This window comes from Narcine bancroftii, chromosome 1 (assembly GCF_036971445.1).
Source record: "Narcine bancroftii isolate sNarBan1 chromosome 1, sNarBan1.hap1, whole genome shotgun sequence".
Lineage (NCBI taxonomy): Eukaryota > Metazoa > Chordata > Chondrichthyes > Torpediniformes > Narcinidae > Narcine > Narcine bancroftii.
This window is the reverse complement of record NC_091469.1, coordinates 216,386,707-216,411,728: the sequence shown is the minus strand read 5'-3', so window position 1 is coordinate 216,411,728 and position 25,022 is coordinate 216,386,707. Positions and strand designations below refer to the sequence as shown.

Genomic DNA, 25,022 nt, shown 5'->3' with positions numbered 1-25,022 from the left:
TGCCCCCTTCCAGCCTAGCTCAACTCTTCTCTCCCTGCTCACCGCCCGAGCCACATTCTCTCCTTACTTGCCCTCCCGAGTCACGCTGCTGCTCTCTCCTGTTCAGTTTTCAGAGGTTTTCGGTTTTCAGAATCATGAATAAAGTAGTGAGTTGCCGCCTTGAACTGCTGTGGAATATCGACAATACTATTGAGGAGGGTGTTCCAGGATTTTGACCCAGTAATGCTGAAGGATTGGCAATATATTTCCAGTCAGAATAGTGTGTGACTTGGAGGAAATGTTCACGTGGTGTTGTTCCCAGGCTCTCGCTGCTCTTGTTCTTCCAGGTAGTAGAGGTCGTGAGTTTGGAAGGTGCTATGTAAGGAATCTCATTGAGTTGTTGCAGTACATCCTATTGATGGTACAAACTGTTGCTACTCTGCCCCGATGGAGAAATGAGTGAATTATTGTAATATGGACTCATTGACAATGTAACACAAAGACTGTGTGATCATAAAATCACACATCACAGAAACAGATCTTTTGGCCACCACCACAATGCTGACCTTTTATCCATGTACACGAATGGCATTCAGTAGTCGATGGCCATCTATGACTTGGCAATCAAAATGCTCACCTTGATATATCAGTGGCTGCTCTGGTTCTTAGCAACTGTAGTTGGGGACTGCCACCACAAAGAAATAGCTATGGATGAATCAAGAGCACAGCAGGTGGCAAGATGTCTCCATCCTCAAGCATACATTGTTGGAAATGGTCAAGCTAGGCAGAAGAAAGTGGAAAGTGACCTTATTGATACACTTATCAGCATCCTGATGTGTGTGTCAAACTTCAGATTTATTGTCAGAGTTCATACATGACATCACATACAACCCACAGATTCCTTTTCCTGTAGGCCAGGCAGAATTTCTACTTATCGGTTATTGTAAACTGTACTCAAGAAAGAAGGTATGTATACAAAAAACAGCCAACCTCTCAAAATGCCTTTTCAAGCCAACCTTTGTCTATCAATCCTCACAGCAGCATATTCTCCAACCCATCTGTCTCTGTCAATGCCCTTCATCACATCATCCATCTGTTCTTCCTTTACTTGTGTTCACCCTCAAATTTATTCAACATCACCCTTTCCCTCACATCAACAACACATGCTTTCCATCTGTCTGTTCAATACATGCCATTACTCTCAATCATTGATCTTCTCTAAACCTCCGTACAGGAAAAAAGAAACCAGAACATAAGGAAAGGCATATTACCAGAGAAGGTTGTCTAAAGGTCTTATAGTTACAAACTCCAGGGGAAGTCCATATTTAATTTCAATGTTATGACATCATTATGCAATGTGACCACATAACATTTGTGTTTTAGAAAGAGCTAGATATTTGGGGATCTAACATTCACTGAGCTCAGCTTGGCCTGATTTAAATTTCCACTAAAGGATGAAAGTCAAGTTTATTTTCATCTGACTCCACAATTACAGCGTAAAGAAACAGAGTTCTCTGGTCCTCAGTGTAAAATACACAGACACACAACCAGACATAACACACATACACACCAAATAATACATATGCAGGGTAAATATTTTGACTATACAAATAAATTTTGCACGTCCTCTTCAGATAATGATCCCGGTAGATAACATCGATGGGGGTGGGGGGTGGGAGGTAGAGGGAGACTCCAATGATATTCTCTGCCATTTTATGGTCCTGTGGATTCACCTCCGATCCATTTCTCTGCAGCGACCGTACCACACTGATGCAGCCGGCCAGGACGCTCTCTGTAGAGCTCCTATAGAAGATTAACATAATGGTGGCCAGTAGCCTTGCCCACTTCAGTCTTCTCAGTTTATGCTGGTTGTATTGGGTCAATTATAACAATTGGATGAACAAAATACTGATCAGTGTTTGAAATGAAGTGAAGGACGATTAGATATTAAATCCTTTAACGGACATTGTATTTGAGTCGGTTCTTTTCTAAAGCGTTCCAAAATTAATTTCACTCGATATTTTTCTTCAAACCAGTCTAGAGCTTTGCATACTTATGGGGGAGAAAGGGGAGGAGTCACAAGCTGGCCAGTGAGAGCAGGGTCAAACAAGAAAGGTCATGTAATTTACACATGAGGAATATGTACCATAGTGGTTTCACCAATCTGCTGCTTTTTCCCAACCGTAGTAATCTGTTGACGTCCTGTTTTGCGGAAACTGCCAAAATGTTTGACCTGGAAGTCAGCCTGAAGAAAACTGAGGTCCTTCATCAGCCAGCTCCCCACCATGACTACCAGCCCCCCCACATCTCCATCGGACACACAGAACTCAAAACGGTCAACCAGTTTACCTACCTCGGCTGCACCATTTCATCTGATGCAAGGATTGACAAAGAGATAGACCACAGACTCGCCAAGGCAAAGAGTGCCTTTGGAAGACCACACAAAAGAGTCTGGAAAAACAACCACCTGAAGAAACACACAAAGATCAGCGTGTACAGAGCTGTTGTCATACCCACGCTCCTGTTCGGCTCCGAATCATGAGTCCTCTACCGGCATCACCTACGGCTCCTAGAATGCTTCCATCAGTGCTGTCTCTGCTCCATCCTCAGCATTCATTGGAATGACTTCATTACCAACATCGAAGTACTCGAGCTGGCAGAGTCCGCAAGCATCAAATCCATGCTGCTGAAGACCCAACTGCGCTGGGTGGGTCACGTCTCCAGAATGGAGGGCCATCACCTTCCCAAGATCGTGTTATATGGCGAGCTCTCCACTGGCCACCGTGACAGAGGTGCACCAAAGAAGAGGTACAAGGACTGCTTAAAGAAATCTCTTGGTGGCTGCCACATTGACCACCGCCAGTGGGCTGATATCGCCTCCAACCATGCATCTTGGCACCTCACAGTTCAGTGGGCAGCAACCTCCTCTGAAGAAGACTGCAGAGCCCACCTCACTGACAAAAGACAAAGGAGGAAAGACCCAACATCCAACCCCAACCAACCAATTTTCCCTTGCAACTGCTGCAACCCTGCCTGCCTGTCCCGCATCGGACTTGTCAGTCACCAACGAGCCTGCAGCAGACGTGGACATACCTCTCCATAAATCTTCATCCGCGAAGCCAAGCCAAAGAAAGAAGAAAAAAAGAAGTAATCTGTTGAAGATGAAATTGCTTATCCATGGTGAAACTCTGCAAATTTTTTCATTACCTTCCACTGAAGGACCCAGTTATAGAGTGACTGCTGCTTGTACTTCAAAGAGGAACAGATGGATGGCCCTCAAAGGCAATGATGGAAATAATCACTCACTCCAAGCAGGGCAAGGTGGGTTCAAAATTCTTCATGACAATTATGTTGCCAGATTCAACCAAATTCTTTCATTTAGTGTATAGACTTTCCTGAAGGCTTTCAAGCAATGTAGCCAGAAGTGCTTATCTATTCTTAACAATGTGGTTCGTGTATGATTTTGTCTTCAAGGAGACCTGGTGCCTGTAACATCTTTTCTCCCTTCCCTGATTATTGGTCATTCAAGCCTGATAACTCATCAGGCGAGAAACCTAGCACCACACTTGGCTCGAAAACACATATTGTACCTGTATCAGTGTTGGTGTCTGCAAGTGAGAATCTGACTATTTATCCTCACTGCCTACAGAATCTTTCACAGCTGTTTGACAAGGCTATATTTGTGAAGAGGGGAAAGGGGAAAGTGAGAGCATCTTGCTTAATCCATCAGCAGCAGGTAAATTAGAAGAGAATGTGAAATGGGAAGGTCTACTGGTGGATGTGACGAGTATAATGATACAAGTGTTTTTTTCAGTTCCACTTCTGCTCACAGCCACAGGAATGGTTGTCCCAATGTCACAGAACTGTCTTCTCCATTATCATGACACCCCAAACCATTTCCATGATCAGCAAACAATAAATCAACATGATTTACCAGAGGAGTTACGTGATGGAGTAGTGGCCGGATGGAAAAACTAGCCCTCTCCAGGAAAATAGGAAAAAAGTTAGGAAAAAGCAAAGCGTAACAAAAATAAAAGAAATAGAAGATAAAGATACAGAGAAGAGAAAGAAGATGACTTCCAAGAAGGAGAAAGTAAAAGCAACTGGAAAAAAGTAGAAAAGTCACCGGAGAAGAAAGAAGAAGGCCTTACCTGCATGAAGGAACAGGACGCTGTGGTGGCGAGGAGCGCCCGACCGTCGAGGTCAGTGCCTGCCCTGCGGAGTCATGACCCACCAGCTGGCGCACTACAAAAATGGCTCTTGGAGCCAAACAAAAATGTGCAACTGTGCATGCGCATTGCTCAATCAAAGGAGAAAGAGGATACCGGCAGAAGGGGGGCTCAGCAGAGGAGCGGGCTGTCACAGAGAGAACAGCTGAGGGATGCCCAACAGCAGGGCTCCCAGCTGGAGGACATGGAAGACAGCAGAAGAGGGAGCGATGAAACAGACATGGGAAATAGATGGAGGGATGACCGACAAGAAAACCAATGTCAGGAAGCACAACAGACGAGCAGCCCAGAAGGGGAGGACCATCAACAAGAGGCCCAGCAAGAAGAGGCCCGACAAAGAGATACAAGCAGCTCATCAGGAAAAACAGAAGAGACACAGGCACAAAGAAGAGAAGAAGAAGACACAGATACAGACACAGAAGAAGAGGAAGAAGAAGGCCAAGATATTCACAGAGAAATAGAAGGTAAAACTGATGGACAAAGAGAAATAAAAGGTAAAACTGATGAACAGAATATAGATAAAGTATTTTTTGAAGAACAAATTAGATCAGTAAAAGAATGGTTATCATTAGAATTTAATGCAATTAAAAGGAAAATGAAAAGAACAGAAGATAAAATTCAAAGGTTAGAACTGGTAATGACAGAAATAGGGAAAAGAGTAGAGAATGTGGAAGAGTGGGAAACGGCGGTAGAAATGGAAGTGAATGACAAGAGAAAAATTGGAAGAAAGTGACAAAAAAAATTAGAGACACAAGAGATGTTATCTCAGAAAAATTAATATGTTGGAAAATTATAGCAGGCGAAACAACATAAAAATAGTGGGCCTGAAGGAGGGTAAAGAAGGCACAGACATGAAGGAATTTATAAAAGGATGGATCCCGAAGGTCCTGGAAATGACAGAAATGCAAGAAGAAATGGAAAGAGAAAGGGCACACAGAGCATTAGCTCCGAAACCACAGACACATCAAAAACCAAGATCCATCTTAGTAAAATTTTTGAGATACTCGACAAGAGAAAATATACTAGAACGGGCAAGGAATAAAATTAGAGAAGATAATAAACCATTGAAATACAAGGGTCAAAAAATATTTTTTTTACCAAGACATAAGTTTTGAACTCTTAAAGAGGAGGAAGGAGTTTAATACAGTGAAATTGACTTTATGGAAAAAAGTTACAAATTCATATTAAGACATCCAGCCGTGCTTAAAATATTTATACCTGGGGAGCAAAATAGACTGTTCTCGGATCCAGAGAAAACACAAGAATTTGCAGAACGTTTGCAGGACAGGAGAAGAGATGAAGATATATAACAAGAATGAAGAATGGAGATAAAATATATATAAAGATGTAAAAACAATGTATATGTAAAGAACTAAAGAGGGAAAAGAGAAGGGAAGGAAGGGAATAAGGGGGAGAAAAAGAAGAGAGAGAGCTTTGTTATATGTGTTTAAAAAAAAGTGTTTTCTGGAGAGGGCTGGGTAGAGGGAGAATAACCATCACTGCAAAATCAGTTGACGCTGCGAACAAGATCGCAATCCAAATGAAAAGGGGAGTTGTGCTTGCCCGGCAAGGGATATGGGGCAACTCAGAGGGGGGGGGGGGACTTTTGGGGTTAAGGTATTAGTGGATGTGAGAACTGCAGGGGTGCTTTATGTCTTAAATGTGTTATCGTACATTAAGTGTAATAAGAGAAAACTAGCAGATGAAAATGGGGAAAAGGGGGATGGAGGTGGCAAAGAGGTGAAAAAGAGGTGTATGCAAGATATAAGATGGCCATGTTGAACTATATGATTATAAACATTAATGGAATACATAGCCAAATTAAAAGGAAGAGGCTACTAAATTTATTGAAGAAGGAAAAAAATAGATATAGCATTTGTGCAGGAAATGCATCTAACCAAAGTGGAACATAACAAACGAAAGAGAGACTGGTAGGACACATAATGACAGCATCCTATAATTCAAAAGCTACAGGTGTAGCCATGCTAGTTAACAAAAATGTACCAATCAAAATAGAGGAGGAAATGATAGATCCAGCAGGGAGGTATGCAATGTTAAATTGTCAGATATACACAGAATTTTGGAATTTGCTCAATATATATACGCCTAACGAGGAGGATCAAAAGTTTATGCAGGGTATTTTTTTGAATATTGCAGACACACAAGGAAATATATTGATAGGAGGGGAATTTAACCTTAATTTGGACCCAATGTTGGATAAAACTGGACAAAAGACAAGTAAAAAGAATAAAGTAGCCAAATTTATGGTTAAACCAATGCAGGAAATGAAACTTCTGGATATATGGAGGAGGCAGCACCCAAGGGAGAAGGAATTTTCATATTATTCGAGTAGGCACAAAACTTACTCAAGGATTGATATGTTTTTGTTGTCAGCCCATATTCAAGGGAGAGTTAGGAAAACTGAGTATAAAGCTAGACTACTATCAGATCATTCACCCCTATTATTAGCAATAGAACTGGAAAACTTCCCACCAAGAACATATAGATGGAGATTAAACTCCATGCTACTTTACTTAAAAGACAGGAATATAGGGAGTTTATTAAATGCCAAATTAAAATATATTTTGAAATAAACACAGGATCAGTGAAAGACAAATTTATATTATGGGACGCAATGAAAGCCTTCATTAGAGGGCAGATAAGATGAAAAAAGATTATAATCGGGAAATAGAGCAGTTGGAAAGGGAGATAGTAAGTACAGAAAAGGAATTAGTAAAAAGGGGATGATATAACGAAAAGGAGAGGATTGGCAGATAAAATTTTTAATACAAAACATTACAAACGTACAAGGTGGAGAAGAACATAATGAAAACAAAGCAAAAGTATTACGAACTGGGAGAAAAAAACATATAAAATATTAGCCTGGCAACTTAAAACAGAACAAGCTAAAAGAACAATAATCAAGGAAAAAGGACAAACAAATTACATATAATCCAACAGAGATTAATAAAAATTTTAAGGAATCTTATGAACAATTGTATCAAACTTAGAATGAGGGGAAAGATGATAAAATAGAGGAATTTTTAGCTAAAATTGAACTTCTGAAATTGCAAGAAGAGGAACAAAACAAACTTATAAAACTATTTGAAATAGAGGAAGTACAGGATATATTAAAAAAGCTGCTGAACAATGAAATACCAGGAGCGGATGGATTTCCAATAGACTTTTATAAAACATTTAAAGAGTTATTAATTCCTCTGCTGGAAGTAATGAACCAGATAGAAGAAACACAAAACTTGCCAGATTCGTGTAAGACAGTAATAATTACAGTAATACCAAAGATGGAGAGGGATCCATTAACACCAGCATCATATAGACCAATATCTCTACTTAATTCAGACTATAAGAAAATAGCAAAATTATTAGCAAACAGATTGGCCAATTGTGTACCTAAAATATTAAAATAAGATTAAACTGGATTTATTACGAAAAGACGAACAGCAGACAATGTCTGCAAACTTATTAATCTAACCTATGCAGTTCAAGGAAATAAGAAACCAACAGTGGCTGTTGCTCTAGACGCAGAAAAAGCCTTTGACAGAGTAGAGTGGAATTACTGATTTGAAGTATTACAGAAGTTCAATCTACCAGAAAAAATATATAAATTGGATTAAAACATTGTATAATGGACCATTGGCAAAGGTAGCAGTAAATGGATATGTATCGAGTCACTTTAAATTAAATAGGTCAACTAGACAGGGATGTCCACTGTCCCCCTCATTGTTTGCCTTAGCAATAAAACCTTTGGCTGATCTGATAAGGATAGGAAATAAAATAAAAGGGATAAAAATAAAGGAGAAGGAGTATAAAATCAGCTTATTTGTAGATCACATCATAGTATACCTAACAGAACCAGAGGTATCAGTAAAAGAATTACATAAGGAATTGTAGGAAGATGGAGAAATATCGGGATACAAGATCAACGCAAATAAAAGTTAAGTGATGCCAATGAGTAACGCAGACTATACAGAATTTAAGAAAGAATAACCACTTAAATGGCAAGCACAAGCAATCTGATACCGAGGGAGCAGGTTAGATAATAACTTAACCCACTTGTACAAACTAAATTATCAGCCACTAATAAAGAAATTGCAGGAAGACTTTGAACATTGGAAAGAATTACCACTAACGTGGATAGGGAGGGTAAACTGCATTAAAATGAACGTGTTTCCAAGGATACAATACTTATTTCAAATGTTACGAATTCCTTTAACAGAAAAATTGTTTAAGAAACTAAAGAGAATAATAAGGAAATTCTTGTGGAAAGGGAGGAATCCAAGGGGAGCGTTAGATAAATTAGCAGAGAGGTATAATCAAGGTGGTTTGCAGTTACCAAATTTAGAAATTATAGAGCCGCACAATTAAGGTATTTATCAGATTTTTACCAGACAAGGGAAAAACCAAACTGGATTAAGATAGAACTCGATAAAATAGGGAAAAAGGTACCGGAACATATACTTTATAAGTGGGATGTAAAGCTGGTGCAATATAGAAACTCACCAGTACTGCTTTATTTACTTTATACATGGAAAAAGAACCACTTAGAAAGGAAAAAAAAAACAAATTATCAAATACCAAAATTACTATTGATGCAAAATCCACTAATCCCTTTTACAATAGACAACCTTTCCTTTAGAGAATGGGAGAGAAAAAGAATCAAAAGAATAGAAAATTGATTTTTTGGGAAATAATATATTAACACTTGAACAGTTGAAGTACAAATATGAAATAACTCATGGTACAATGTTTGCATATCATCAATAATTGAAAGCTTATTTAAAGGATAAATTGGGAAACAGCTTGAGATTACCTGAAGGAAGCAGCTTTGAATACGTGATTACAGACACAATGATAATCAAAAGATTTATAACCAACATGTACATTAAGCTGCAAGATAAGGAAAATGAAATAAACTATAAACCTAAGCAGAAGTGGGAAAAGGATCTAAACTTAAAGATAAAAAATGAAGTATGGGACAAGTTATGTTCTGGAGCTATGAAGAATACAGTAAACACAAGGTTACGTATGATACAGTATCATTGGCTACACAGGGTATATGTCACTCCTCAAAAATTAAAAAAATTGGATTCATCATTATCAGATAGATGTTTTTGCTGTAAGAAGGAAATGGGAACAACATTACATGCAAATTGAGCATGTACAAAAGTAAATAAGTTTTGGGAAGAATTAAATCAGATACTAAATAAAATGACAAAAAATAACACACCAAAAAAAAACCCAGAGATATTTCTTTTAAGTAACATAAGAAGTAAAGAATTAAGCCTCAAATTGGATAAAGTGCAAAAAAAATTCATTATGATAGCCTTAGCAGTAGCAAAAAAATGTATAATGTCAACTTGGAAAATGAAAGAGAGCCTGAGAATACAGGAGTAGTACATGGAAATGAATAAGTGTATTCCATTTGAAAAAATAACATATAATTTAAAAAATATAGTCACAATGTTTGAACAAATTTGGGAACCATATATGGAACATATCAGAGAGAGCTTGCCTACGGCCTCCATCCCCTAAAATGAGAATGAAAATGATAAGACAAAATGACTAGATTCAGTGTGTAATAGATGATGCATTTTTCTTGTTTGTTTTATTTTGTAGATGATATTGTTTTATGGTTTTATTGTTGAATATTTATGGATTTTGGAGGCGTGGGTAGAGGGGAGTAAGAGAAAGGGGGAAAAAATGTGAGAAAAGACCACTGTGTAAATTTAATGAGAAATGTTTGTACATATTTTGGTTGATATGGTTCATAGTGTGAAAAATAAAAAAGTTATTAAAAAAAAAGGGTATACTCTTGCCGGGATGATTTCATTGTCAACAACATTCAAGAAGCTGAACACCATCATGGACAAAGCTGCCTGCTTGATTGCCAGCCAATTAACCACCCTAAATATTCATTCCTTTCACCACCACTTCGTTGGCTGCCATCTACATGATGAACCACAGATACTCAGCCTGGTTACCCCAGGAAACTCCTTCTATTATTCACCTCCTTGGCACCTTCCCCTGTGGCTTCAGGAAGTGCCACACTTGCGCCCACACCTCCTCCCTCACCACCATCTGGGGCCTCAAGTGAAGCAACACTTCATCTGTGAATCTGCAGAAGTCATGGAGTCATCTCCTGCATCTGGTCCTCCTGTCGTGGCCTTCTCTACATCAGAGTGACTGAACACAGACTGGGAGATCCGCTCACTGAGCTCTGTCTGCATCAAGGGCAGGAATCTCCCATTGATCAACCATTTCAATTCTGAGCCCCATTCCCACACTAACATGTCTGTCCGTGGCCTAATGTGCTGTCAGATCAACAGCACCCGTAAATTGGAGGAGAAGTATCTAAGTTTTCCTCTGGGCACTCTCCAAACAGATGGCATTAACATAGACTTCTCTGGCTTCTTCTCTCCTACTCCCTGTCCTCCACTGCTTCCCCATCCCTCTGCCTTCTTTCATCCAGCTCTCCACCCCCTTCCCTCTCCATTCGCAGAGCCATCCTCCTTCCCTTATCCACCTATTACCTCCTGCCTGTAGGAATGAGCTTTTCCCCTACCCTTCCCCCCACCATTTTGTTTGATTGCCTGTCTACATTTTGCTCATTCTTTGTTGAAGGACTCAAGCATGAAACATTGATTATGATTCTCTATATTTGCTCTATAAAATGCACTGTTTGACCTGCTGAACATTATGTTTTTACCTCTCCCAAATGTCTGATGACATTATATTATGCAAATATTGAAAAATGGGCCCTCAGCCCTTCACTGGTCCTATATTTATGAGAAACACAAAAATTGTGGCCGTTGGAATCTTGAGTGAACAATGAGATGCAGTCGTAATGAAGGGTGCCGACCTGAATCGTTGATTGACCATGCCCACCCATGGATGCTGCCTGACACATTAAGTTCATTGAGTGCCCATACCTTCTATGTCTTGCCTATTCTATTGCTTCTCTAAATGCCTTTTTTAAGCAGTAATTGTATCTGATTCCATCACTTCCTTCTGGCAGTGGATTCCATATATCAAATACTCTGTGTATAAAACTATACCCCTCAGTTCCCCTTTATGGCTACATTGTCTTACCTTAAACCTATGTGTTGTTGTTTTTGATATCTCTACCATGAAAAAAAAATTATCTATCCTATCTATGCCTCTTTTGTTCCATGTCTATGATCTTCCATCTCAGGTGTATGTTTTTGCTACACTGAGAATGGTTGATATCTGGTAAGTGCTGGGATTAGTATTGGTGGACAGGAAGGTAAGCATGGGATGATGGGCCAAAGGACCTGTTTCTGTGCTGAACAACTCAATTTTTTTGAAGCCTTAGAGAATAAAATACTAATGTACATGGCATGCAGTTGGTTGGGTAAAAATTAAAATTAGTAAATACAAATATACATTCATTCATGTTTAAACAGGATAGTAGGTCCAAAATTACATGTCAATCGCCATCTTACCTCCACACTTCTCACGATGACCAGAGACCCAGAAGGAAAGAAAATGTGAATTTATCTGGGGATTGGTGTCTCATCCTCGAGAAATAGAATCTTCATTTTTGGCCTTCTCAGCAGTAGGCCAAAAGTCCACTTTGAGGCAGCCCTTTTAAATGAAGCATAAATAGTTCTTATCTCCTGCTGTTGAGGTCTGCACATTTCGCAAACTGTGTTTGCATATCAGAACACTGTGACAGTAACCCCTTTTTCACTGGCAACCCAGTTAATTGGCTGTGCTGTTTCCCAGGATAGGAAGTCCTCAGGGCCATTTCAACTGGGACACTAATTGCTTTTCCACTGAACACAGCTCATTGGAGTGTTCTACCTTCAACTGGAAATGAGTGACTTTCTGCTGTCCCTTTTCCACTGGTTTTATCAGCATGCCAACATCAGCTGATGTTAGGGATATGAGTAGGGTCAGAGGCATGAAATTACATCATTTGATGCTGGTGTTCGAACAGTGTTCCTTTTCCACTGGACCCTGTCCCAGTAAATTCCCAGTTAATAGCTGGGACAGATTGCCAGTGGAAAAGGGGCTAGTGATGCCAATTTTTCTCTGCACATGAAGTGCTAACACTCAAGTTTGTCTGGCAGCCTATATGCGCAAAGGCACAGGCAATCATGTTATAGATTCATTTCCAGACATTAACCTCTTTAAATATTGTGCTGTAATATTTCTAAATGGCAGAGCTTGTGAATATAAAAATATAAGGTAAGCCTTGAACTGCAGACAAACAACAATAATGAAAAAAGAATATATAATATTCCTTCATAAACATGGCGGTTAAATACTAAGTTGCTATTTTTTCTGGCAAGGTATAATATGAAAGGTTGTGCAACAGGACCATGTTGCTTGTGTTCTTAGGTGTTGCATTTTAGGTAATGTACACCCCCATTGATAGGTTTCATTTGTGCTTGAGTTTATGAGCTGTTCAAAGTCATTTTTTTCCAGCCTATATATGTCTCAAGCTGAAAATGATTTCTTCCGTTAGTGAGAATGACAGAAATAGGCTGCGGATGTAAGAACGTGCCCAATTGGTAGCAATATGCATAGTAACATGTGGTACAGCACATGTAATGAAGTTCCCAATGTGCAGCCTAGAAGGGTATCCTCCAGTGTGCTGTGTGATTTATTTCTGCTGTCGAAACACAGGACGGCAAGGACTTGTCCTTCCCAGAACCGTTACAGACATTTTGCCATTCAAATGTCACTATAAAGCAGCAGGCTTACCTGTGTGCTGAATGGTTTAGAATAAGGTTTACTCCCGGCATCGAACCAAACCTAAATTAGACAGCTGGTTTTCAAGAGAGAGAGTTATTTTAAATTGATGTTTTCTGAACAGATGCAATGACTTCCTGACGTTGAGTTCAATGACCCACTTTTGTTGAGATGAGTGAATTATTCTGTCCCACAGTGAGAGCATATAGTATGTCTTCCCTTGTGCACGCGTTCGCCTTCTGAGCCCTCGATTCCATTAGCATTTATATATTACTTCTCATACAAGGATTTGCGTAATTTACTGAAACAAATCTATTTTTTTGTAATTCTCTCCAAGCACCTCAAACCCAGTTTGCTCGGCCAGCAGAACTCAATTAAAAAGTACCATTTATTCTCCAAAAACTGAACTTTCAGCACTCTGTATATTTATCTTTTAAAAAAAAATACATAAAGGGGGAAGTTAATTGTGTTCCATATTGTAAATTATGCCCAGTTATGACAAAGGACATTAATTAGTCTTATAGTACTCTTTCTTCTATTTTTAAACCAGATGAGTTACAATATCATCAGGGTTTGGCAGTCATCTGTTACAACTCTAATAGGGCTCAGTTTTGTATTTTTAGTTGTGCTCATACATTCTTGAGTCCAATTTTGCTGACATTATACTTCTGATTAGCAAAGTTGCTCTATAATTTTAGATGCAAATCTGGTTTTGTTATACAAACAAGCTAAAGGAATGATGTATCAATTAAACTCAGGATCAAGACTGCTTCTTTGTCCATTCACGTGTTCTGAACATTTGTTGTTGTTCCATTCCATTGGTGCCTTACAACCTTTAAGTAATTGTTTATTGACCTTTTGTTGGTCGTTCTCATTTTGTTGTTGGCAAGTACTATTCTGCAGCCCAATTATTCATTGTCTCAATACATAACATGTTTCTCAGAGATGGGGCTTTGGAAGGCGGTCAGGAAAAGATTATTAATTTTTGCATTTATTAGCCAAGAAAGGGAAAATTCCAGTTCTGAGTTCAGCAGCATGTTCATTCTCCTGGGAGACTGCTGAGAAGGTCCATGGCGTCCAACTCAAGAGAGTTGGCATTGTGGTCCAGCATAAACCTGAGGAACATCATCTCAGTTTGGCACAGGGCTTGGGATTCAATAATGAAATCAACTATTTCAGAAGACTTGCCTTCCCCATCTATGATTATCTGTGTTTCCTACATCACCTTGGAAACCAAAAGACAAAGTGAAATTCCGTAGGATTGCCTGAGAGGAGGAAGAAAGAATCTTGTGAGTTTTATGGCCCAGAGGAATATAGAGGGTCATTCAGCCATTCTGGGTGAATTATCCAAATCTTGCACCTGGACATCAGTCTTATCCCTGCTGTGCCACATGGTCATGCCCACAGCCACCTTGTGAGGGAAACAATGGACATTCTCAACAGTCTCCTTGGAGAATTCCCAAACTGCAGAGCCCAGGGCAGGAATTTTCCATTTCTTGGCTGAAAATCTTTGTAGAACAATTGATGAACTCCAACTGTAGTTCAGATTTATATCAGATGTCAGCCACTGACGTGTGCCTTCCTGTTACAAAAGATTGGGAAGCTTTTTTTAAACCACAAGAAGCATTGTTTGGAATCAAACAAAAAGGATTACATTTGGTGGAATTTTTCCCTGAAGAATCTGCAAAGATTTGGTCTCTGGTTTAGCATTCCTTTCTTCCCACTTTGTATTGTTCTGCATGTTGACTGCTTGTTCTCCAAGTCATGTTATAGTCCAAGAATAATATGCATCCTGTAAATTCACTCGTGTGGGAAAAATTATTTAAGCTGAAACTTAACATCAGAATGAAGATCTTCAGCATCTAACCCTTCAATCCTTTTTAATTTGAGAACTTTAAAGAACTCTAAAAAATGCTAGTCCTCATCAAATGAAAATAATACCATGGGCAGCCAACTTACAAGTAAGAAATGATCTCCCTACACGGTATTGATGGAGGGATTTCTATCTGGGTTACTGTATGTTCAGCCATGTAAGGTTAAGAGGATAAAGAAAATGAAAATTAAAAGCAGCAAAACACAACCGGCGGGTCAAGCAGCATAAGTGAGAGAAAAATAATTGTCAATGTTTTCGGTTGGAATCTATCAGTTTGATAACTTATTAGAACTGGGAACAAAATAAAAAATTAAATATGGTTTAAGTTGCAAAGAGGTTGACTGGATAGAAAGAATAATAGGAATGCAGGAATGTCTCAGAATTAAAATCACTTTAATTCTCCATTATGACTCCTGCTTTGACATCTGTCATTGGCCTTCCACTCTTTTCTAACAAAGTCCAATGTAAACTGAAAGAGCATCATCTCACCTTCTTTGCCACCATACAGACCTTAGGATTTAATAATGAATTCAACTATTTCAGATGATCTGCCTTTCCCATCTGTGAATGTCTACATTCCCATATCACCTCAGAACCCAATAAGCAAAGTGGAAGCAAGACATCTCCATTTCTATAGGATTGCCTGAGTGCAAGGAGGAACAAGGAATCTTTTGCCTGAGAGGAATATCGAGGCTCATTCAACCATGATTGCATTGAATGATGAAGCAGGCTTGAAAGGCTGAATGGCCTTCTACCTTTCCATGTTTTAAGAGTATACCAAGGACAGAGATAGATAGATTTTTGCATATTAAGGGAATTAAGAAATATTGTGGTTAAAGCAGAAGGCGAGGCCTACTTTCCAACAGCCATCAGACTTCTGAACAAATCTCCCACAGTGGTAAAATAATGTTATTCTTGGTTCTGTTTCAACTGATCTTTCTCTGTAACTCTGGACTCAGTGCTGAGCTTTACTTACTATATTTATGTATAGATTGACATGCTGGGTAGCACACAAAATGAACCTTTTCACTGTTCCTCGGGGAACATGACAAAAAATTAAACTTGAACTAACTACCCCTGCTTCTATTATTCTCTAATAGAAATGAGTGGAAGGAATTTTCTCATGACAAACACACAAGGCAGTTGTTGGGGAAGACAATTACACTGTCCACCCAATATCAGAATTCATTTCCAGCTTGCTCCAAATCTGAATAGTTAATGAGCAGAGGGAAGCAATTCCCTGATCGAACCAATATAAAACACCAACAGCTTCTCTGAGGAATGGAACAAGAAATGAGAATTTAAAAGGGGTTGGAAAGCTTTTTGAGCTGATCAAATCCCTTCAGGTCAAATAATAATCATTGCCAAAATTCCCTCTGTCCACTTGTACTTGAATATTGCTTCAATGTACTACAACTGGGCTAAGAACATGATTAAATATATTACTTGCTGCTCATTCAGATATTCACCAGAATATCAAGTTGGATAAGCCTTGGGCAAGCAGCGAGTGATAGAATTAGAAAAAAAAAACATTATTTTTGATCAAGAGCTCTGCTTCACAGCTTAATTTGGATGGTAGGACTATGAAAATTGCTGCCCTCAACATTCTTCCTTCCACATGTTTACTGACTACATAACCTGCTGTGACGATTGTCTGGATGATGTTCTTTTATGGGCGACAGTCCTCTTGGGAATGACTGCCCATCCGTCCTCCACAGATCAGTGCATCTTTGATTATCATACCCATGCACTGCAGCATGAAGGATGGAATTTGATAGCGCAGCTCACACCTGCTACACCACTGGACTGAGTCCCTTGGTACCTCTGAAGCAGGCTGAGATTTACGCCAGGCATGGCCGATGTACAAGGATGCCCGTCATTAGTTAGAAGGTAAATTCAGCAATACTTTTTGCTTCTTTTTCCTTATATCATTGCATTTCTATTTGCTAATTAACAGTAATTTGTTGCATTCTGTCTTCACTGATTTAAAGAAATTTTTTTAAATAACTTTGATGTTTCAGTTCTATTTTAGATGCAGCTGGATACCAATGAATAGTTAAAGGTTATCAGAATGAGAGAGTCAGAGTCTCCACTACCTGCCCTTTCAACGTGCTCCATCTCACCAAAGGGTAAGAGAATGGAGGCTTCTATTGAAGCCTAACTCTCTGGTGTTGCAGCAGACAAGTGCAGGCAATAGCCCTAGAGCCAAGGACAATATGGCCCCATGCCTTTTAAAGTGCTGCTTCTGTATTCCCGTTAATATCTGAATTGACATTGTATCTATTTCAACCTTGAGGTATTTTTGTCCTCATTATTCCTTTGTGTACTGCCTCTGTAACATTTAAATGTAACCCACAGTTAGCATGGCGTCACCATTCCCAGGTTCAAATATACTGATGGATTCCTCTAAGTGCTTAAGATGATTAGCACTATTTAAAGAAAATAATTTTTGCTGGGGCCAATTTGTTTCCAATTTTATTTCTGACTGTGGGTGCACTTTGTTAAGATAGCTTAGGCTATCGGGGAAGAGGATGATACGCAGTGCATGCATTTTGTGAGCATGTTGTACGTCTGCGGAGACAATGCCTTATGCAATCTGTATACACAATTTCCAACTAAAACAATCTTTTATAGCTGTTTTTAAGTAGAATGTTACTGAAAAATGAATGAAGGCAGTTTAAAAAAAATCAATTGGACTTCTTTTGTTTCCCGAGATCATGGGTTTGGCCTGTGTGGAGAGATTGAGACATCTGGGATTTGTTGAAATTTAGAAGTACAAAACGATCTTATAGAAATGTATAAAATTATCAAAGGCATAAATAAGAAAGGGATAGGTAAGTTGCTTACATTAGTGGGAGACCAGAACTAGGGGACATAGCCTCAAGATTCAGGGTAGTAGATTTAGGATGGAGATGAGGAGGAACTTCTTTTCCCAGAGGGTGGTGAATCTGTGGAATTCGCTGGCCATTGAAGCAGTGGGGGCGACCTCAGTAAATATATTTAAGACCAGGTTGGATAGATTTTTACATAGTAGGGGATTAAGGGGTGTAGGGAAAAGGCAGGAAGGTGGAGATGAGCCTCTCATCAGATCAACCATGATCTCATTGAATGATGGAACAGGCTCAATGGGCCGGATGGCCTACTCCTGCTCCTATTTCTTATGCTCTTATCAATGACAGAATTGCTGAGAATTGACACTGTGAAAGGTTATGGCTCTTAATTAAACATAGAAAAATAATTTTTTAAGAATACAGTGTATTAGAATCATGCTGTGCTATCTTAACAGTTCTTGTCTGATTATTTAATCCTGCATTAAAGTGAATTAAGCATTGTGGTGTATTGGAGGTATACGATAATTTTAATTTCAGTTTCATTGTTTGTTTCAAGGTCTATAATGGAATTGTTATATTTTAATATATGTAAAAGGTTGAGACTGACTTTTCTCCTCTTGGAGTTTTATTTTCTTCGAGTTTAAAATGCACATGTCACCAAAGACAACTTTTACAACTATTTCCAAGATCAAAGCAATAGCACAAGATCAGCTCTCTCAAGCACCATAATCCTTGTTCACTTGACTGTCTACTCACTTATAAATATTGTAACACACTCTATTTACATCACTCCCCAATCATTTTCCTTTGTGCTGGTTCGACATGATCTAGCAGCACCTTTCCAATAAGCTGGGATCTCCACTCTTAGGTAATGTGGATGATCACCACTTGAGGCAGTAAAAGATCTATTGCAATCCATTCTCTGATTTTGCACAGTATTCACAACAACTGTGATTGGCACTTTGTCTTTTATTCCTTCTTCAACAGTCATCTTTGGCATCAGAGGTTGATTAAAGCATCTGTGTTTCCATGGTATTTCTGAAAACAATAGCCCACCTCACTGACAAAAGACAAAGGAGGAAAAACCCAAAACCCAACCCCAACCAACAAATTTTCCCCTGCAACCACTGCAACCGTGTCTGCCTGTCCCGCATCGGACTTGTCAGCCACAAACGAGCCTGCAGCTGACGTGGACATTTAGCCCTCCATAAATCTTCGTCTGCGAAGCCAAGCCAAAGAAAAAAAAAGCTTGTTCATACCATTCCAGCAAAGTGGGGAAAAATAAGATATAATGAAAAGAGAAAATAAACAGCGAAGGCAAATTAGTAAGGAAGACAAGATGAACAGAGTTATACATGAAGAAGGCCCAGGGCCGAAATTTTGGTTACCTTTTACTTCCAATGGATGCTGCACGACTTGCTGAGTCTCTTCAGCTCATTTGTGTATTGCATATGAAACTAAAAGTTTGTTGAACATGAATATAATAGAAAAAAATTCAAGAGAACAATGGCCTTCTACAGAATGAGGCTGTGAGGAACAACGAGTTTAAAGAGATATTCAAGCAGTCTTTACCACAGAAGATATGCCTTTACTGTTGAATAATATTGGGAAGAAATGAAATACCATCATTATCATAGAAAATTGGTATTTGGCAACATAATGGAGGAAAAGACTAACAATTCCTTTAAAGTATTTGGGTTGCTTCCAAAGGTTTTAAAAGAAGTGGCCATTAAGATAGTAGACACTCTTAATTATAATCTGTCAAAAACCTTAAGACATGCCAAAGCATTGGAAAACTCTAATATTCAAGATTATTAGCATCCAATTCGACAGTACAAACTGGTGAAGCAGCATTCTTCAGTCCACAGTGCAAAATGTTGCAAATATAACCAGACAGAGCACACAGAGGTGAGTACAAAACTTGTATATATCCATGTATCTCTATAAATAGCTCTCTCTCTATCTATATCTATCAATCTCTATCTATATCTCTATAGATAGATATAGATATAAATCTATACACACACACACACACACGCACACGCACACACACGCACACACACAGTGCAACTCTGATTATCTAAAATCGGATTCTCCAAAATCCTCATTCATACAATTTTTTTTTAAAATTTGGACAAATGAGGATATCCAAAACAAATCAGAAATCCTCATTTATGTGAAATATTAAACATTATTTTTGTTATTGTTGTTTAAACACTGTTACAAGTGCTTGTTGCTGCTGCTGGTTGAGTGTTATAAAAAAAGACCAGTTCTCTCAAAAAAGGTTTATCTGACTTAGACCCAGTCCTAACAATTCTGGATAATCGGAGTTGTTGTTGTTGTTGTTGTTGTGTGTGTGTGTGTGTGTGTGTGTGTGTGTGTGTGTGTGTGTGTGTGTGTGTGTTCCGCACTTTTTCAACTTTTGTGTAAAGGATGTCAGTTGCCCTGGCCAGACTGGGGGTGGCAGTAGTGACCAAAATAATTGACAACAAGGAGGTCTCGTGAGAACAGGCCATGGTGGCCGCCATGTTGTATTTGGCTTCAACCTTTTGATAAGTTGAGAGCCAACAGGAGGAGGAGGAAGGGAGGACGGAGTGAAGGTGGTACTGCAGGGACCTCGGAAGGGAAAGGCCTGGGGTGAAAGGAGACAGCCCCAGGAGAGAGACCACAGGCAATGCTGGCTGAGGAATGAGAAGCAGTGAGTGGGTAAGGTAGAAGAAAGAGAAGAACGAGGTGTGCATTTGTTGAATGTGTGTGTGTGTGGTGGGGGGTGGGTGGTCATGCAGAGAAGAAGGTACTTGGGCTGTGGCCTGGAAGCCAAGAAGGTGGCAGCCCGAAGAAGTTTGGGATCCACTGCATTAGATTAATCTGGTATGATTTGATAGGTCTCCTATTTAAAACACTCCTATTCACAAATGGTGGAGACAACACTTATCGTAGAAAAAAGAAGGGACAAGTAGCAGAAAGATCTATCAGAAAAATGTTGGAATCAATTATTAAGGAATTAGGAGAAGAGCATTCCAGAAGGCATTTGACAAGGTGGCTCACGAAGGAGCCCATGGACCAGAAAGTATGATGGCTTGGAGAGAGGCTGGGGTAACAGGAAAGAAGCAGTAAGTGAAAATAAGGGTAAATGTTCAGGTTGGAAATCTGTTTCACACCGCCAAATAAAGTGGGTTGAACCAGCCAATTTAATGGTAATCTGGCAGTGTGAAAGGTTCAAACTGGGCAGGGCGGGTAAAAATCAACCGGGGGCTCCTGCTCCTGGTGGGGGCAGGTGTCAGAGCCCAGCTGTGTTAACTTGCTAATCACTCTAGCAATGTGAATGCTCAACTGGCTCTACCAGGCACCATTAGTGATGTCATTGCCTGTGTGTGTGCATCAGTGTGGTCAGGTAGTCTGGAGATAAAGGTAAGTGTGTTCTTCTTTGGTAATGTTTTAGTGTAGTTTGTAGTGCAGTCGAAAGATTTTCATGTATCTTTTAGACCACATTGTGTAGTGCTGTCGAACAGGAGTGTGGGTATGACAACGGCTCTGTATACGCTAATCTTTGTGAGGTTTTTCAGTTGGTTGTTTTTCCAGACTCTTTTGTGTAGTCTTCCAAAGGCGCTATTTACCTTGGCGAGTCTGTTGTCTATCTCGTTGTCGATCCTTGCATCCGATGAAATGGTGCATCACCTACGGCTCCTAGAACGCTTCCACCAGCGTTGTCTCCGCTCCATCCTCAACATTCATTGGAGCGACTTCATCACCAACATCGAAGTACTCGAGATGGCATCGAATCCACACTGCTGAAGATCCAACTGCGCTGGGTAGGTCACGTCTCCAGAATGGAGGACCATCGCCTTCCCAAGATTGTGTTATATGGCGAGCTCTCCACTGGCCACCGTGACAGAGGTGCACCAAAGAAGAGGTACAAGGTCTGTCTAAAGAAATCTCTTGGTGCCTGCCACATTGACCACCGCCAGTGGGCTGATATCGCCTCAAACCGTGCATCTTGGCACCTCACAGTTCAGCGGGCAGCAACCTCCTTTGAAGAAGACCGCAGAGCCCACCTCACTGACAAAAGACAAAGGAGGAAAAACCCAACACCGAACCCCAACCCACCAATTACCCCTCGATAAATCTTTGTCTGCGAAGCCAAGCCAAAGAAGAAAAGTAGTGCTGTTAGCATTATCTCCTTTGGAAGTCTTTTCGAGTACTTTTAGTCTAGTGGAAAGACTTCAAAGCACAGACTTTTACTCTTTTGATAATAAGCCAACTGGGGGGAATGAGTGGTGCGGGAGCTGCTCTCCATAAGAGCAGACAGAGATGGCTGTGCATTTTACTCATACTGTAAGAGATGGCCCAATGTATCAGAGAATAGCTGCCAGGCACAAGGAGGCAAAACCCAAGTTATAAATAAACTGAAGAATCTATGCAAGAGGTTTCTTCAGGTGAATGATTATAATCATAGAAGTGGAAGAGGCCAGATGGAGTGGCCTTGCTTTAATTTGGCTTACTAGATCTAGGGTGTCAGTCCATCAGCATCCCCTGTGGCCCTGAGATCAAACATGGAGAGGCCCATGGCCCAGTGACACCCCTCTCCACCCCTGTCCCAGTGGGACAGCCATCCCCAAAGAGACAGCCACCTTCCCCAGTGAGACCTCCATCCCCACCGAGCCAGGCCACCACAGCAAGACTGGTCATCCCAGTGGAACAGCCAGCCCAGTAAGGTGGACAACCCCAGATGGGGCACCCAACCCCCTTCTCCAACCCAGCCATGTGCCCCACCAGCGAGATGATCCCAGAGCCCGTGCCCTCAACCAGTGGATGCGTCCACAAATGCTCACAACACACAAGAAAAAGCCTCAACAGCAGCCAGATAATTAATTGTGCATGAATACAATTTTTCCAAAGTGTTTCTTCAGTGTTTGCCCATGAAGTGGGCTGCTGAAAGGCCTTATGAAAGGCCTGCATTAGTACCTGTTTTTGCTAATCTGAAGAGGATTTTCACTCTGACAAAAAAAGGTGAGAGAAAAGTTAAAGAAAAAAGAAGAGAAAAGTTATCTGGCTTATTTCACATGTTCCATTGCTCTGCAGGATCGAAGAGGAGGGGGATGAGGAGGAGACCCACCAGGTTGCAGGAGGTTTATTGCAAAGATCCGATGGGGGCTGATGGAGATTGACCAGGATGGCCAGGGGTGTGACCACTTGCATCATGAGAGAAGAGCGGAGCAAGTGGAGAGGATCCAGTCCACACACCTTAGTGTGTGGGAGAACGGCATGGATTGGTGGGCAAGCATGATTGCAAGCCTTCAACACGATATCCAAGAGCACACTGGCATGATGTATGAAATGCTGCGTTTGATGCATTCTCCTGCACTCCTCCCGGTGCCGTAATCCTCCCTGCGCCCTCTGCCCTCCCCCATTCATCATCTGCCTCCCCCTCCAACATCCATCCTCCCCAGAAGAACGAAGACAACAACATCTGCAATACCCTCTTGCCTCCCACCTCACTATTATTCCTTTCCAGCGTCTGGGGAGGGTCAATCAGAGGTGGGGACCAAATCTTTCAATCCTCCCTCTTCCTCTTCCTATCTCCATTACTTGCAGGAAGATTAATATTTAAAGTCGGGTCAATAGATCATTTTATACTGAGAACATTTTTTTATTGGTGCATTGCTCCAAGATTTTTTTACAGTTAATGGTTACAAATGTTTACTATTAATAGTTTTAAACCCTGACATGACTTTTTTGCCACCCCTTTTTTACTGGCAACAGTTGTATCTCTTGTATATTTCTCAACCATTGGTTGGCTTGTTACAAATTGCACTGAAGTTGCACCCCTTTTTACACAAGGCTCAACCCTGATACTGCAGCTGTTTACAATATACATTAATGATACTAAAGAAAAAATCAACTATTCAAAAGACATACACTGACAGAAAATAGCAGGAAAGGTACAAGTAGTATACAAAAAGGTATTGAGCAGTCAGATAAGTAGGCAAAATTTGGCAAAATATGATGAGAGAAAATCCAAATATATTCTTTTTAGAAGGAAGTACAAATGAAGAAACTATTAATTAATAGGAAACAATTAGTGGGTAGCTGAAAAGCAAAAGAATTAAATCGTAAAAAATTGACCCCACAAGTCCAGGAAAAGGCAGGAAAACAAATATGATTAAAGATGCTGTAATTTAAACTAATTTTTAGACATACTGCATGGTAACAGACCATTTTGGCCCACACGTCTGTGCCGCCCAACTTATACCAAATTAATCTACACCTCTGATACATTTAAAATGGTGGCAGGAAACCGGAGCCCCCGGGAAAACCCACACAGCCACAGGGAGAACGTACAAACTCTTTACAGACAGCGCGGGATTCGAACCCCAGTCATGATCGCGGGTGCTGTAAAGGCATTGTGTTGACTGCTACGCCAACCATGCCGCCCCATTACAAAAGCAGAAATGCCAGCAGTGCTTAACAAATCAAACAGAATTTGTGCAAAGAACAAAACAGTTAAAATTTCAAGTCAAAAACTCTGCATAATGTATGCTAAAGAAGGGTCTTTGACCTGAACTGGTTTTCTTTCCTCAGATATGTTTGCCCAATATCCCTTCAAACCCATCCGATCCATGTATCCATCCATTATTTTTTCTTGAAGTTTCCAATTGTCCCTTCCTCAACCACCTTCTCCAGCATCCCATTCCATACACCTACCACTCTTTCTGTACAAACTCAGGTTCCTGTTAAATCTCTTGCCCTCACCTCAAACCTATGTTACCAATTCCCCTACTCTGGGGAAAAGCCTTTATGATTTCACCTGATTTATTCCAATCATGATTTTGTATACCCTGAGGAGATCACCCCCCTTCTTACTGTGCTCCAAGAAATAAATTCCTGAGTGAAACCTGATAGGCTGTAGATGCTGTGATTGTAATAACAACACTAAAATGCTGGAGGAACTCAGCTGGGCTATTCAGCATCTAAAGGGGACAAAGATATATTGTCAAAGTTTTGGCCCTGAGCCCTTCTTCATGGAAAAATCAGAAGCAGGATGCATTAGAAAGTCTCAGAATTCAAATAATGGTAGAGGAATCCAGACCATCAAAAGGTGTTAATTGGATGTGATCAGGGACTAGTAGAATTTATTTTGTCTGTGTGAAAGGAGAGATGATGGGGGAAGAAAAAGGTGGAGATTCTTTTAATGAAAGCCAGAGAAGTCAATATTAATACCATCCGGTTGGAAGGTGCCCAGTTGGAAGATGAGGTGTTGTTCCTCCAATTTATGGGTGGTCTCAGTCTGGCAGTGCATGAGACCATGGACAGACATGTCAGCAAGGCAATGGGATGGAGAATTTAAATGGGTGGCCACTGGGAGATCTA

The 25,022-nt window shown here is 40.2% G+C and overlaps 1 long non-coding RNA gene across 3 annotated transcripts in view; it reads left to right on the top strand.

Moving 5' to 3' along the window:
- Nucleotides 1–23,052, top strand: part of LOC138748901 (uncharacterized) — a 47,613-nt gene extending 24,561 nt beyond the window's left edge. For all 3 annotated transcript variants that reach the window (XR_011348337.1, XR_011348317.1, XR_011348327.1), the window contains exons 4-6: nucleotides 16,539–16,710; nucleotides 16,842–16,949; nucleotides 22,734–23,052. This is a non-coding gene — a long non-coding RNA (uncharacterized lncRNA). The remainder of the gene's footprint in view (nucleotides 1–16,538; nucleotides 16,711–16,841; nucleotides 16,950–22,733) is intronic.
- The last annotated feature ends 1,970 nt before the right edge of the window (nucleotides 23,053–25,022 follow it).